The following is a 12,893-nucleotide window of genomic DNA, read 5'->3' as shown; positions in this document are numbered from 1 at the left end:
CGCCAGTAATGCGTAGTCTGACGAACAATTTCCTACGGTCGATCGCATGGTACTTTCTTGATGACGTACCACAAAACCTCCTCAGGGATCTTAACTATGTCCTCCTCAAGCTGCGTGGTGTCGGGAGAGCGGGCCACGGTTCCTCTAAATAGCACGTGAAAGAACTGGGCAAACTTTCGAACACTTACAGCACGCGTGGGTCGCTCTTTAAGACTAACTCTTTACCGCGATGCGTGTCTCGGTCCAGAGCCCAAGCAGTGCAGACCGCGTCTACCTTCGTTCCGCTCTGCTGCTAAGTTTGTCAGAGTGCACTCTGGCACCGTTTCCGCAAGGCACCCGGAATCTTAGCGACCATTTTTAGGTCTATGTCTCTCTGCAGGCTGCGCGATCTCGCATCACTAGCCCCCCTAACTTGGCGCATGGATCTTGTCGTGCTGCATGATGACTTGTGCCCCGCGGAAATTCATGCGGAGTGGGTGGCTTCTGTTGCTTATGTACGAGACCTCTCCCTTGGAGTGGGGAATGCCTTAAATTTTTCGTGCCGGGAATGTTTCAGTGACCCTGTATGTGCTATCACTCGACCCCGATCTTATGCAGGATGGTTTCAGATGGGTGCATTCCCAGATTTCCGATGGTTGGCAAGGAGACCGTCGTTGTCTACGGCTACGTGGATGACATTTCTGTTCTTGCCAGGGACGCAGACCGCTTGCTAGCTTTCCTGCGCATTTCAGACCAGTGTGATTCTCCCTCAGGTGCCGAGCTCAACCCCACCAAGAGCACTGCACTTGTTTTTGGCTCCTTTCAGGGTTCACTGTCAGCGGCGGTGCCCTTCGTAGACGTCGTGCGAGTACTGGGAGCCCTGTGTGAGCCGGATGGAGTCTCGCCTCGTCGCGTGCGACGCGGGCACTCCCGGAAGCTGCGACCTACCACCTATCGCAGAGCTCGAAAGCAACAGTCGTCAAGACGCAAGTTTCACCTTCGCCTTTTACGTCGCGCGGGTTGCAACATTAGAAACTTTTATTTAGGCATATGCAGTGAGATAATGTACGCAGTGACTGTGCGGGGAACAAATGCGCTTGCACAGTACGCTACGGATCTCACAGCGTCTTGCGAGCGTTCGCACACTACAAACCATAGCGTTCGCGCGCGCCTGGCACGTTACTGGATGCGTTGACACGATGGCGGCGCCCTGCTTGCCCGCTTCGGAATAAACACATGTCGCCGCGAGAATATTCGACGCGATAGCTCGCTCAAATGTTCGCAGTTCGCCTGTATTTCGCGCAGTCTCGCATACACGTAGGGATATAAGCGATAACTAGCCCCTGTTTTTCAGATAATTTGGCGATTTTCAAGCTCCTAGGCCTAACTAGATGCAGTGTGTCTTCTTTGTAGCAACGACACCTGACCAAGCAGTTGTGTAGCTTTTAGTCATCTGTTAGCATAGTTTTTCTTCTTGCGACAGAAAAAAACGTGCTCAGTGCATACACCCCCGTTATCAGTCATTACGGATGAAAATTTCTTCAACTGAGCGTTGATGTGCTTTCACGTCTAGGGACTAGATGACGCTACTGTTTTCACGCGCTCCTGAGGGCCGCTGCGGCATGGTCAACTAAAAGTGTCGTGTTCACACTACTTGCAGCGTACGCAACGCAGTAAGCGATCCGTACACAAGGTTACTGCCTACGCCCAACAATAAAGTGTCTAACGACACGCCGTACAGTAGCACGGCTAGCGCCTCTTATACATTTGTGTCCGACGGTGGCACCGCGCTGGTCGCCGCCACCTTCTGGAACTGCGAGCCAGTAGGGGAAGCCTAGTTCACCAATGCATGCTCACAGTTGCTTGGGTCCTGGGAGCTAGACTTGTGACAAGCCTTTTAGACTCTGAGTCGTATCCAGGCCCCGGTCTTACGCTTCACAGGATTAGTACAATTCGCCGCGCTTTTTCGCCATTTAGATACATAGGTCCGCAAGCTGAGCGACCATCCCTTATTAGAGGTCAGTGGCGTTTTCGAAGTTGGCCCTGGGTGCCTACGCTCCGGACATTAATATCCAGGAAACGCCCGCCTCACTGAGACGGTCAGCTGCAGCTGCTTTACTCACGATGATCATCTGACAGCCTGAGTGTCTAAATGTAGGGCCTGGGCATGTGCTGGACTAACAAAGGAGGTACGAGAATTTGAATGGCGCAGGCGTTCGGCCGTCCTTCCCACGCGTCAGCGCCTGGCCACGTGGGGCATGCTCGCCAAGCAATTGTGCGGTAACTGCAGCGCCCTCAAACCTTGGAGCACGTATTTTTCCAGTGTGTTGTCTCGGGAACAATGTGGCTCCTTGTTCAACACATGTTTCAAGTTCGTGGTGCTAATGGGGACAGGCGTCACCGTGGCCGCTTTGCTCGCTCAGTGATGGCTGTCAGCTACCATGTCTTCTGGCGTCGACGTTGCCTCGCAGAGGCTCATCGAACCCGTGCTCAGGCTATGTACCCAATGGTGGAGCACCTGTGCCTAGTCATCTGGGGATACTTGTCTGACGGGTTACCAACAGATGGCGAGGCGCTGTTTCTGCGGCGCTGACGCACACGGTTCTTCGTGATAACAAATGGCAGGCACGCAAGACCTTCAGGACCACTTCATGGCGACGTGAGAACCCAAGGAAGTGGAGACGACCCTTCGCCTAAGCAGGTCAAGCGTCATCGAACCGGCGGAATGCCCACTCGACGAATTCATCAAAGAAATCCTCCAAAAGCTTCGCATGTGCGAGAACAGCACCCCGGAGACCCAACGCATCACCTACCAGCACTGGACAGCCACAGACCCACAAGCCAAGTTCCTCACAGCAGTCTTCAACACCTGCATCAAGTACAAAAGAGTGCCCCAACTTGGAAATATCGACGACCATCCATACACAAGAAGGGACAACTAGAACACGCCACCAACTGGTGCTCCATTGCCGTTAGCACGTCGATCGCAAAATCGTATGCGGGTTGCCGAGTATCCAGGCTGCAGCGTTGGCTCGGAGAGCACGAGACCCTCTCGCGCTGCCAAAACAGGGTCCTGCCGCACGCGGCGTGTTCGAGCACCGTTTCGTGCGGCAGGGGCGCCTTGACGCGGCGCGGACCAGCGGTGGGGAGCTCTACGTCGCCTTTTTAGATTGTGAGACGCCCTCATCGACGCCCTGAGGGGAGCCGGCGCCGGAGACGACTTGTGCGCCATCGTCGCCGCTTCCTACTGATGGCTCCGGGCCCCGGCACTGTTACAGCTTGGCGTCCACTGGTTCCCCGGATGTCCGGAAACCGCGCGCTTCCACTAAAGGCGCACTGCTTCAACTTTGCGTTGAAAACTGAAGCATCGGCCGACATAGTAGACGGCATTGAAGCTGCTGTGGCCCCAAGGGGATGGGATCCCTCCAGAACCAAGGCGCTTACAGATTTTGTGTCGCCGTGGCCTCAGCTGTGGGTGATGCTTCGTGGGTGACGCTTTTATCACCTCGGTACTCAGCCCTTATAGGAAGGTGCTGGAGGTCACTCACCAAGTCCTCAAGGGCCGGCAGCACGTCGGGACCGGGTAGCGGCTTGCATGAATGAAGAAGCGGAAGGCAGTGGGCAACATAGTCGCCGTCCTCGGCCACCGCGCCATGTGTGTTTACCGCGGGGTCCGTAAGGTGTGCTCCCGCTGGGGACAAGAGGGCCACGTAGGCGCCACCTGCAAAACGCCGCGGTTCCTGCGTTGCGCAGTGTTCGGCCACGAGTAGGCCGCGTGCCAGGCGGCGTGCAGGTGCAGCGGGGGAGCGCCTGCAGAGGCGGACTTCCTGCGGCCGCGCTCGTAGGCATATGGGGCTGGCGTCAGGAAACCCAAGGCCACCCGTGTCGAGCCCCCTTGAGGCTCCTGCAGATTACCTCCAGGAGCACCAACCGGTCCCCAGCGTCCAGACCGACCAGGCCGGGAAGTCAGCGGAAAGAAGAGAGGCCCGAAACGCCGCTAGACAGCGCCGCGTAGCTGTTCAAATTCGGGTCTCCCGAGTTGCCGACCCTTTCTAACGCGGCGGGGGCCTTCTCCCCTGAACCCCCTCCGGCGTTCGGCTCGGCAGACGAGGCGAGCAGGGACTCGGAGTCGACCACGTCCTTCGCGTCACCCCGCCGAGCGACCAGGGTGTGCCCCGCCGTGAGCCCCGGTGACAGCCGCCCGAGGAGGACGAAGGGCTACGCAACACTAGCCCAAGCACCTCGACCGCTCCCGACGCTCCAGAGACGGCACCCGGAGCGCCGCTTCTTCGTGAGTCGATGGGCGAGGCGCTGGACTTTTGCGCAGCCCGTAGTCGATATGGACACAGGAAAACTCGCGGGGAAGCACGCGCGGAAATACTCTGAGGAGAGCTCAGACGGCACTGCCGCACCCCAGACTAGAACTTCTGCCCCAAGCTCCCCTCATAGTGAGGCCACATAAAGGTGGCACCTGTGAGTCGTCGCCCTGTATTACCATTATGGCGTTATTGCGCCTCTTCCTGAATGTTCACGGATTTCGGTCGCTGGAGAAGCAGAGAGGTGATGCACTCCGCCCGCGCACAGGGCGTCGACATTTTGTTTTTGCAACAATGAAATTTACACTGCCCACGCGAGCCACAGATTTTAAGTCTTGTTTTTGTGTTAAAGAGTTTTTTTCATTAACTTGCTCTGTTTCATGTGTTGCTGGCGATGTTTTTGTCAATAGCTCGTTTTGCTTGGCGCCACCTGTACCTATGGTATCGACCGCCGCGCACTTGCGGTCGTTTTTTATTTGTGTGGCAGGTGCGTCAGAGCGGTACTGGTGTATGCGCCAGACCGCCGTTCCGATTCTTCTAGTTTCTTTGATTTGTTAGACTCCGTTCTGTTAGACTGTTACCCTTGTTTTCTTGTCGGAGATTTTAATTGTGTTTTAGATCCCATACATCAGGTACGCGGATCAGGCCAAGGACAACCCTAAGACGGGGCACGACCACTGCGGGATATTTGCGCTCTGTTTTCTTTGACCGACGCCTGCGTAAATCTACAAGGTGGCAGTTTTGGTGGTACTTGGAAGCGGTGCAGGTCAGCTAGTCGTACCGAAAAATTCCAGTTCCCACGCGAGCTGGAGTGCTTTGCTGTAACGTGCAATGTGCACGCGTTTCCCCTGGGCACCCCACACATTAGCGATCATTCACCCCTGCCAGCAGTACTCAACATGAGCGCAGGCGCCCAACGTTTGGTCGCGTGTTGTATGGATCCATGTCTGCTGACAGACTGGTCGAGCGTGGCAGTCATTGAAGGCGCGCTGGGAAGCTTTGCTGGAGCGTTGGGCGTCGAAAGTCCCAACTCTTGAGACGAGCGGAAATCGGCATGGTCCTCGCTTTCAGTTCGCGAAGGACGGCAGTGCAGCAAGCGCATCTTTTATGGGATAAACACCTGTCACCCTCGCCCGTATTCGCGCCGTGCAGCGCGGCGCGCCGCTCACTTTCACCATGCACGATTATCCGTTCTTCTTAAAGGCACGTTATCACACACTACTCCGCCAGTCCTCGCGAGCAGCAATCCAGGCGCTAGTCCAAGGTAGGTCGGTGTCAGACACCACGGTATTATGGAAATTGCGGACAGGTAGCCTCGACGAGACGCGACAGGTCTACGTGGAGGAAGTGATTTTGCCGGACGGCACCATAAGCAGCAGCGCGGCTGTCATCTTTGGCGCATTTACGTGCCACTTTTCGGTGCTCTTTGTTTCTGGGACCGATCGGCGGGGCAGCGCCGCTTTCAGGGACGCCCTTCGTAGTTTCTGCGCTCAGTTACAACTGGTTACTAGTGAAATAGGCGCGCAGGTTAGCGTCCCGCTGAGCTCTGAATAATTGTTCACCTCCGTTGAAGGCATGAACGCTGCCTTACTTCAGGCCCTGAGGGCATTCCCACCGTACTTTATGCCAGGTTTTATATCGTCGTGGAAGAACACCTCCTACGGATGGTCAACGCATTGTCAGGGACGGTAAGAGGCCGGAGTCTTTTGGAGAGAGCCGTGTGGTGCTCATCCTGAAGCCTGGCGAGTGCCCCTCTGACCCGCAGGCGTGGCGCCCGATCACTCTGCTTAACGCAGATAGGTTGGTTGGTTTATAGGGTTTAACGTCCCAAAGCGACTAAGGCTATGAGAGACGCCGTAGTGGAGGGCTCCGGAAATTTCGACCACCTGGGGTTCATTAACGTGCACTGACATCCTACAGTACACGGGCCTCGAATTTCTCCTCCACAGAAATAACGCAGATTACAAGATCGTGGCGTCACTGCTGGCTAATAGGTTGAGCAAGGTTTTAGCGGTGCTCGTAAGCCGTGCGCAGAACTGCAGCGTGCCCGGACGCTCGGTGTTCTCGTCTCTCGCACTAACGCGTGACTTGTTCACATTCAAATTGAGAACGGGAATACCGGGCTCTATCGTCTGACTCGATCAGGCGAAATCCTTCGACGGAGTTTAGTATGGCTACATTTGTTTACGTCCTCGGGGATTTCGCCCTTCCGCCGGAGTTGGTTGTATGGTTAGAACGGCTGCATTCCGCTCTTACAGCTCTGTTGCTTTTTAACGGGGCGTTGAGCGACCCTTTCAGTAGACACTTTTAGTTGCTGCGCACGTAGCGACATTGCATACGCAACGCTCACTACGTTCCGTACGCTGTAAAGGACACCACCGTTACACTTATAGTTGGCCGTACCGCCGCAGAGCAGTCGCGTAGCGCGTAATTTATTGCCTGATGATGATGTTGGTCTGGTAGCTGCTTTCGAATGCTTTTAACGCCATCTATTGCCGCAAGTCAAACTGTAAAAACTGCATGGCGGATTCAATCCAAAAAAATATCCAAGCCAAGCCTCAGCCTTTCCGTACTTGCATTCTCTGTCAGCAGGGAAGAGCCGGAGCGAGTTGTTTCCTTCCTCCAATCCTGAAGCTTTTATATTTTAACATACCTCGAAAAAGTGTTCTTTCGAATGTTCATGTAATCTCCATGTTGTCATGGCAAGGTATCGACGATATCAGCACCTGGGGAGCGGAGCGACGGCTTTTTGGAGCTGCTATGCATCTGCACAACGGCGACGACGACTACGAGATGAGCAGCAACGGGGTTGAATTTTCCACCTACCGCTAACGATATGGGCTTCTAGATATCGATAGCTTCGAGCCTACACTTTTTAGGCAGCAATTCAGGTTTGCCAAAGAGGATTTTGGTGAACTGTGTAGCGGCCTTCGTATTCCGGACAAATTCACGACGGCGCAAAACGTAAATATTCCCGGCCGAGAAGAATTGTGCATTACGCTGCGAAGGCTCGCTTATCCAAATAGATGGTGTGACTTGGAAACGATGTTTGGAAGGCATGTCGATCACTGCAACAAAGGTGATAGACCACATCGTGGCAGCTTATGGACATCTTCTGACCGACTGCAACAACCATAACTGGTTATCGACTGCTGTGCTCCAAAAGTTTGTAAGTGTAAGTCACAATTGAAAGCTGCGCATCTGACGCTGTTATTACTCAGGAGGACCTAAATTTTTGTCTTCTAATTTTTCTTTACAGGCTGTTGAAGCAAGAGGTGCACCATTGCCGAACTGTTCGGCGTTTATTGATGAGACTGCCCGCCGAATCAGAGGCTGTATTACTCAGGACACAAAAGAGTGCATTGCACAAAGTACCAGTCATTGATGTGCCCGAATGGAATTGTGTGTCAGCTGGATGGGCACTATCCTGGGAGCTATCATGACTCAAGTGAGTCCCTCATATCATTCTCCCCGATAGTTCAGTGTCGTGATTTTCTTCACTGAGTGCCACAAAAACTGGCACTGAAGTGAAAGAAACACACTAGTGTGATTTACCTCCCGTAAACGGGCTTTTTTTTATATGTGCAGGAATACTCCGGGAGAGCGGACTGTATGCCAAGTTGGAGAAGCTTGTGAATGGCGAAGACTTGGTTATTTATGAGGATCCTGCGTACTCGCTTCGGCCACTTCTAATGAAGCCCTATGGTGGTTGCTATTTGACAAGTGGCCAGGAGGCTTTCAACCATGCAATGAGCGGAGTCCGCCTGGTGGTACATTGGGGTTCGGCAAGGTTATTGCTGAATTTGCCTTCCTCGACTATAAGAAAAACCAAAAACTTTTTTGGTAACAACTGGAAAAAATGTACAAGGTGGCCACAATCTTAACGAACTGTCACACAGCTATTTATGGCAGCCAAGTGTCCACATATTTTAACTTAAACCTACCTACCCTGCGTGAGTACCTGCACCCACTTTCTGAGTAATTATCTCAGCTGAGATAAAGCGTATTTCAATAAAATGAAACAAGCTCGTGCTTGGGCACTTTCTAATTTATTTTTGACATGGGGTATTGAATCACCTGCATGAGAGCGTTGTCCCGTACATCAGCATGTCTCTGCTCCTCAGCACGATGTCGCCTCTCTTCTTTTTTTTCTTCGGCGCGTTCTCTGCACTCCCGAATTCTTTCTTCGTGCTCCATAATTTTCCACTCTTTCTCCCATTGGAGCTTGCTTTATTCTAACACCAATCGGCGCAATGCAACTTCGCAGTCTTTTTCTTTCATGGCCACTAGTGATCTGTTTTTCTTTTTCCTGTAGAAGACGCAATTTTCAAGGAATAAGCATGGAATATGATAGCATTTCAAGCCTCAGGCACAATGTCTTCAATATGAACATTTGTAAATAACTTGCCTTGTCCTGGGTAACCGAGGGCGCAAGCTGTTGCACTCGCTCAGATGGCTGAGTGTTGGGAAGGCTCCTGGCATCAGGCACTCCAGCAGTTGGCTCCATAGGAGGCGTGCTTGGGGCGCGCTCCTTGTCATCTGCAGTCCATGGCAGCATGCCGTGCAATAACTCTGCCGGCGTGGCCCCGGGGCTGCCTGTAAACGCAACTTATGAAAATTTGCTTTTACCAACAAACCTGCATAATGCAAATTCAGCCTCTTTGCTCGCAGCTCAATTATTGCCGACTACAGGAAAGCTTACCGGCCATGCCGAGGTCGATACGGGCACTACTTTCTGGTGGTGTAGCCCGGTATGTCGCCTCGTACCTCTCCATGTACAAATCCCTGGCAGCGGCCTTCTTTTTCCGCGCTGCGGTGTTGTTCATTGGCTGGGTAGCGGCTCCAAGGTCTTTTCTGCTCGCAGATACGCCACCTTTCTTTGAACGTTTATTCTTAATACGGTGTTCCTTCGATTAGAGACAAGATGTCCTGAAGGAATTGGTCACGCTCGCTGTACTGTTCTTCTGTTCCCGATCTAAATGGACTCAAGTACAGAAATTGACGCTTGCGCGCACACATAAAAATAATAGAAAACTTACTTTTGATTCCTCCTATAGTTGACGGCGTCGATTTCTCCTATCGCTGACCGCGAAATCAAGAGGTCGCAGCGATCGCGCACGCTACGCGACGTAAATGGTTTTTCAACATCGCCTTCAGCCGAAGGGGGATGTCGTCCCATTGGTCGGGATTTCAAAATGGGTCATTTGCTTGTACTTTATAAAATACCCTGCCTGCGTTCGCAGCATCTCTTCCATTACTCGCGTCGGCTTGCATGTTCACCGCGGATGACAGCACGTGAACCACTGGCGTCTGCATGTTTACTCATGTTTACAATGTTGTGTCGCCATCTAGTGACAAACACTGAAAGCGCTGTAGAGCTCGGCTGAACATTTTTCAGTTTCTGACAACATAAATACTATATTACTGTTTTTAATGAACGGAAAAATGTATAATGTTTAATGAAGTGCAAAAGTAGGCATATGACTAAAAAATTATTCGACAGTTGCGGTTGCTATGACAATAAACGTACACAACGTTAGTTAGGCTTAAAAGGTCAAAAATCGCCTCATTATCTGAAAAACAAAGGGCATTTGTCCCTAATATTTTGGCGTGTGGATGGGAGTAGACAAAATAAAAGCTAACAGCACAGTTTAGAGCGAGCCATCGCGTTGAGGAAAGCAGCGGCGAAGTGAAATCGGTCCGAAGCGGGCGAGATTGTCGCCGCCATGTTCTCTACGCAGCACGCAGCGTCCCGCGTTGCGTACGCTACGCTATGCTTTATAGCGGGCGGGCGTCCTCAACGAGCGGCTAGATACGTTGCGTTCTGCGCATGCGCATTCGTTACCCGCGGCTTCGTTGCGTGCGCAAGCTCACTGCGTACGTCCAACTAAAAGTTTCTAGTATAGACCGTTTACAGCGCGCAGTTCTTCCGTTTGAGACCAGATGGCGCCACAGGTGCGCTCGGAACACGGCGTCATTACTTGCCTCGTAAGTCGCCGGCGTGTATGCCTCGGCGCAGCAGTGGAAATGTGGAAAGAGAAAATACATGCTCTGTTGTGGATTGCAGGAATTGAATTGCGACAAACAGTTATAGGGGCGGGATTTGGTCGTTTGCGAGCTTCACGGAACCGAACTGCACACGGACGTACTGCCCCTGTTCGCGCCCGTTGGTCATCCACCCTTTCCGAACGGGCGAACGCAACACACATGTTCGCCAGCGCTATACAGCGAATATAGAAGGAAAGGTCTCGGGCTTGGAAAATCTGCGAGGGTAAGTGCGCAACATAGCCGCATGAACAAGCTATCCCGCCACCGAAACATAAAAAAAAACGACTTCCGCTCCTATACCGCTACTGCATTTGTGCAGTGCATATCCGTGCTAGCGGACAACGCTTACCGTTACTTCGTGTATTACACACCGTCTTGGTGCTACTGTTGAACTTCGCTCCAAGTAGCGCGGTTTTCGTGGACCACAATCGGAATAAAGCATTTGTGTTACGGCTGCTGTGCTCTGCGGTTGTCACTTCCTCGCGATCCATGCCAGACACTCACTAGAAGTGACTCCGTGTCACAGAAGTGGCGGCAGCCTGTCAATTACTTTTGTTTGTATAAAACTGATGCGTCCGCGTTTCTTTGTATGTGTCTCGGGAAGAGCAAGAATGCATGCACGCTTTTTTCAGTTATGTAGACAACCCCTCGCATTGCGAAAGCGGAGGCGGCTCAAAGTCGGCCCCGATACTGCCGAAGTCTTGAGCTGACCATTAGCGGGAAAGAAGTTGCGGCCTACGTGACTGGCCTTTTGGTTGTGTTTTACTTTTTTGCGTTTCCAAGGTCACCGAATCGAGAGTCGAAGCCTGGGGCTTCTTTTTAGTTGTGCGTTAATTTTTTCCTCCTCCAAGATGGCGGCCATGCAGAGTCAAAGCGTAGGTGCCTACGTGCTCTCGTCGCGCTTTTTGGTGTTTTGTTTTTTTTGACGCCGACGCTGTGGCGCCGCGAGTGCTCGCTCGCTAGCGCCCGAGGGCTTTAAAAGGGGGCCGTATGGAAACGAACTTCAGTCCGCTCGTCGGTGGAAACGCTGCCGCCGCGAACTCCCGGGTCTCCGAGCCGCCGCACCGCATCCTCGAAACCGCAAGCTGCCCTGGACGGACGTCGCCTTCGGGGGCCGCACTGACTGCGTTTTTGTGGATGGACTGCAGCCGCGCTTCCCGGTTGACTGTATGTTTGTCCACCTTCTGACTTTTGATCGACTGTATTTAATTGGCCTCTCACTTGTGTTCTGACCTGTGTAGAAATATTCAATGTATAACTTAATTCAGTGTGTTTACTGCTATGTGCTTTCCGCAATTGTTTTGTACAATGTAAATTATGTGTCTGTGAAAGCTGCCGCATTGTTCAATCGAAACTATAAACGTTGTTTTGTTGTTGTTACCTCTTAAACACGCCTCGGTCTCAGTCACTGCGTTTGCTTACCGGCTACGCCGGGCATCAAACGGCCACCCCCTCATTGACCGGACTCGGTGATGATGTCGACTAGTCGCCGAACCCGTCACACTCCGGCTGATTAATTATAACCAACGAGACCTCGAGAATTTTTATGACCGCATATCGAGCATGGAGCGTACCACAATTTTATACTATGTGAGGCTGACATAACTGTGAACTTCTTGTAGTGAACGCTCTGCCATGTGCGCGTTATAACAATTATATCGCGGAATCCTTGTAAACGATTGCATGCAAGCTTGTGAAGGCTGTTTGATTCATGGTACTGCTTACATGATTGGGTAACATTTGTTTGTTTATTCTTGTAGCCTTCCTTTATTTAGCAAACCAACAGAAAATATTTTAGGCTTCCTAAGCACCTTTAACAGGTTGTAAACAAATGAGTACGATGTGCATGTGAGTGTTTTAGAGCAGCCTCCGCATGCATGTTCACAATACAACGACCTGCGCAGCCGCAGGGTCATTAAACCTTGCTGCTTTAGATAATAACAATGAAAAAATATTAAGCAAAGCCTTCAGCGGCATTCAGGCGATCCACCCGTTGCCTCGAACAGGCGGAGAGCTCAGCGGCTCTTCGCAACATGAAGACCGATCGCGTTTTCACGCCTGAAGTGATCAAATCAGGGTTTTCACATGTTCTTCGAAGCTTCGGACCAAGCACAGTGTCGTCTTCCCGCTCCTTTACAACCGTATCAGCCGAAACACTGCCTGTCGAACCGAAACATCAGCCGCAGCAGCCGTCGCGACGAGGCGCGCGCCGAGCGGTCAGGAGGCGAGTAATGGCGGCGTGATCACGTGATCTAAGATGGCAGCCCCCATGATACGCCGCTGTAAAGCGTCTATAGAGCGCGAAATTCGGCAGGGCTGTCCTCTGTCAACAATGTTGTTTGTTTTATGTTTAGACCCACTCTTCCATCGCATAGCAGCGAGTCCATTGGAGCGCGGTTTCCCTTTGCCGGGCCAAGGTCAGGTGAAGGTATCCGCGTACGATGACGACGTGTCCCCGTTCTTGCGGAACGAGGACAGCGACGCAGCGTTTTTACGGCTTTTCGAGAGTTACAGCGAGCTCTCTGGCGCCCTCCTTAATATGGGCAAGAG

The 12,893-nt window shown here is 52.3% G+C and overlaps 2 pseudogenes; one reads left to right on the top strand and one right to left on the bottom strand.

The window, feature by feature from the left end:
- The first annotated feature begins 631 nt into the window (after nucleotides 1-631).
- LOC149338400 (uncharacterized) lies at nucleotides 632-7,799 on the top strand (annotated as a pseudogene).
- An 854-nt stretch (nucleotides 7,800-8,653) lies between these two features.
- Nucleotides 8,654-9,121, bottom strand: LOC149338399 (uncharacterized; annotated as a pseudogene).
- Nucleotides 9,122-12,893: the final 3,772 nt, after the last annotated feature.

The sequence above is a fragment of the Amblyomma mixtum genome, chromosome 6 (genome assembly GCF_055824585.1).
Source record: "Amblyomma mixtum isolate Tamu chromosome 6, ASM5582458v1, whole genome shotgun sequence".
Classification (NCBI taxonomy): Eukaryota; Metazoa; Arthropoda; class Arachnida; order Ixodida; family Ixodidae; genus Amblyomma; species Amblyomma mixtum.
Note: the sequence above shows the minus strand (reverse complement) of the source record. Positions and strands in the feature narration are given on the sequence as shown.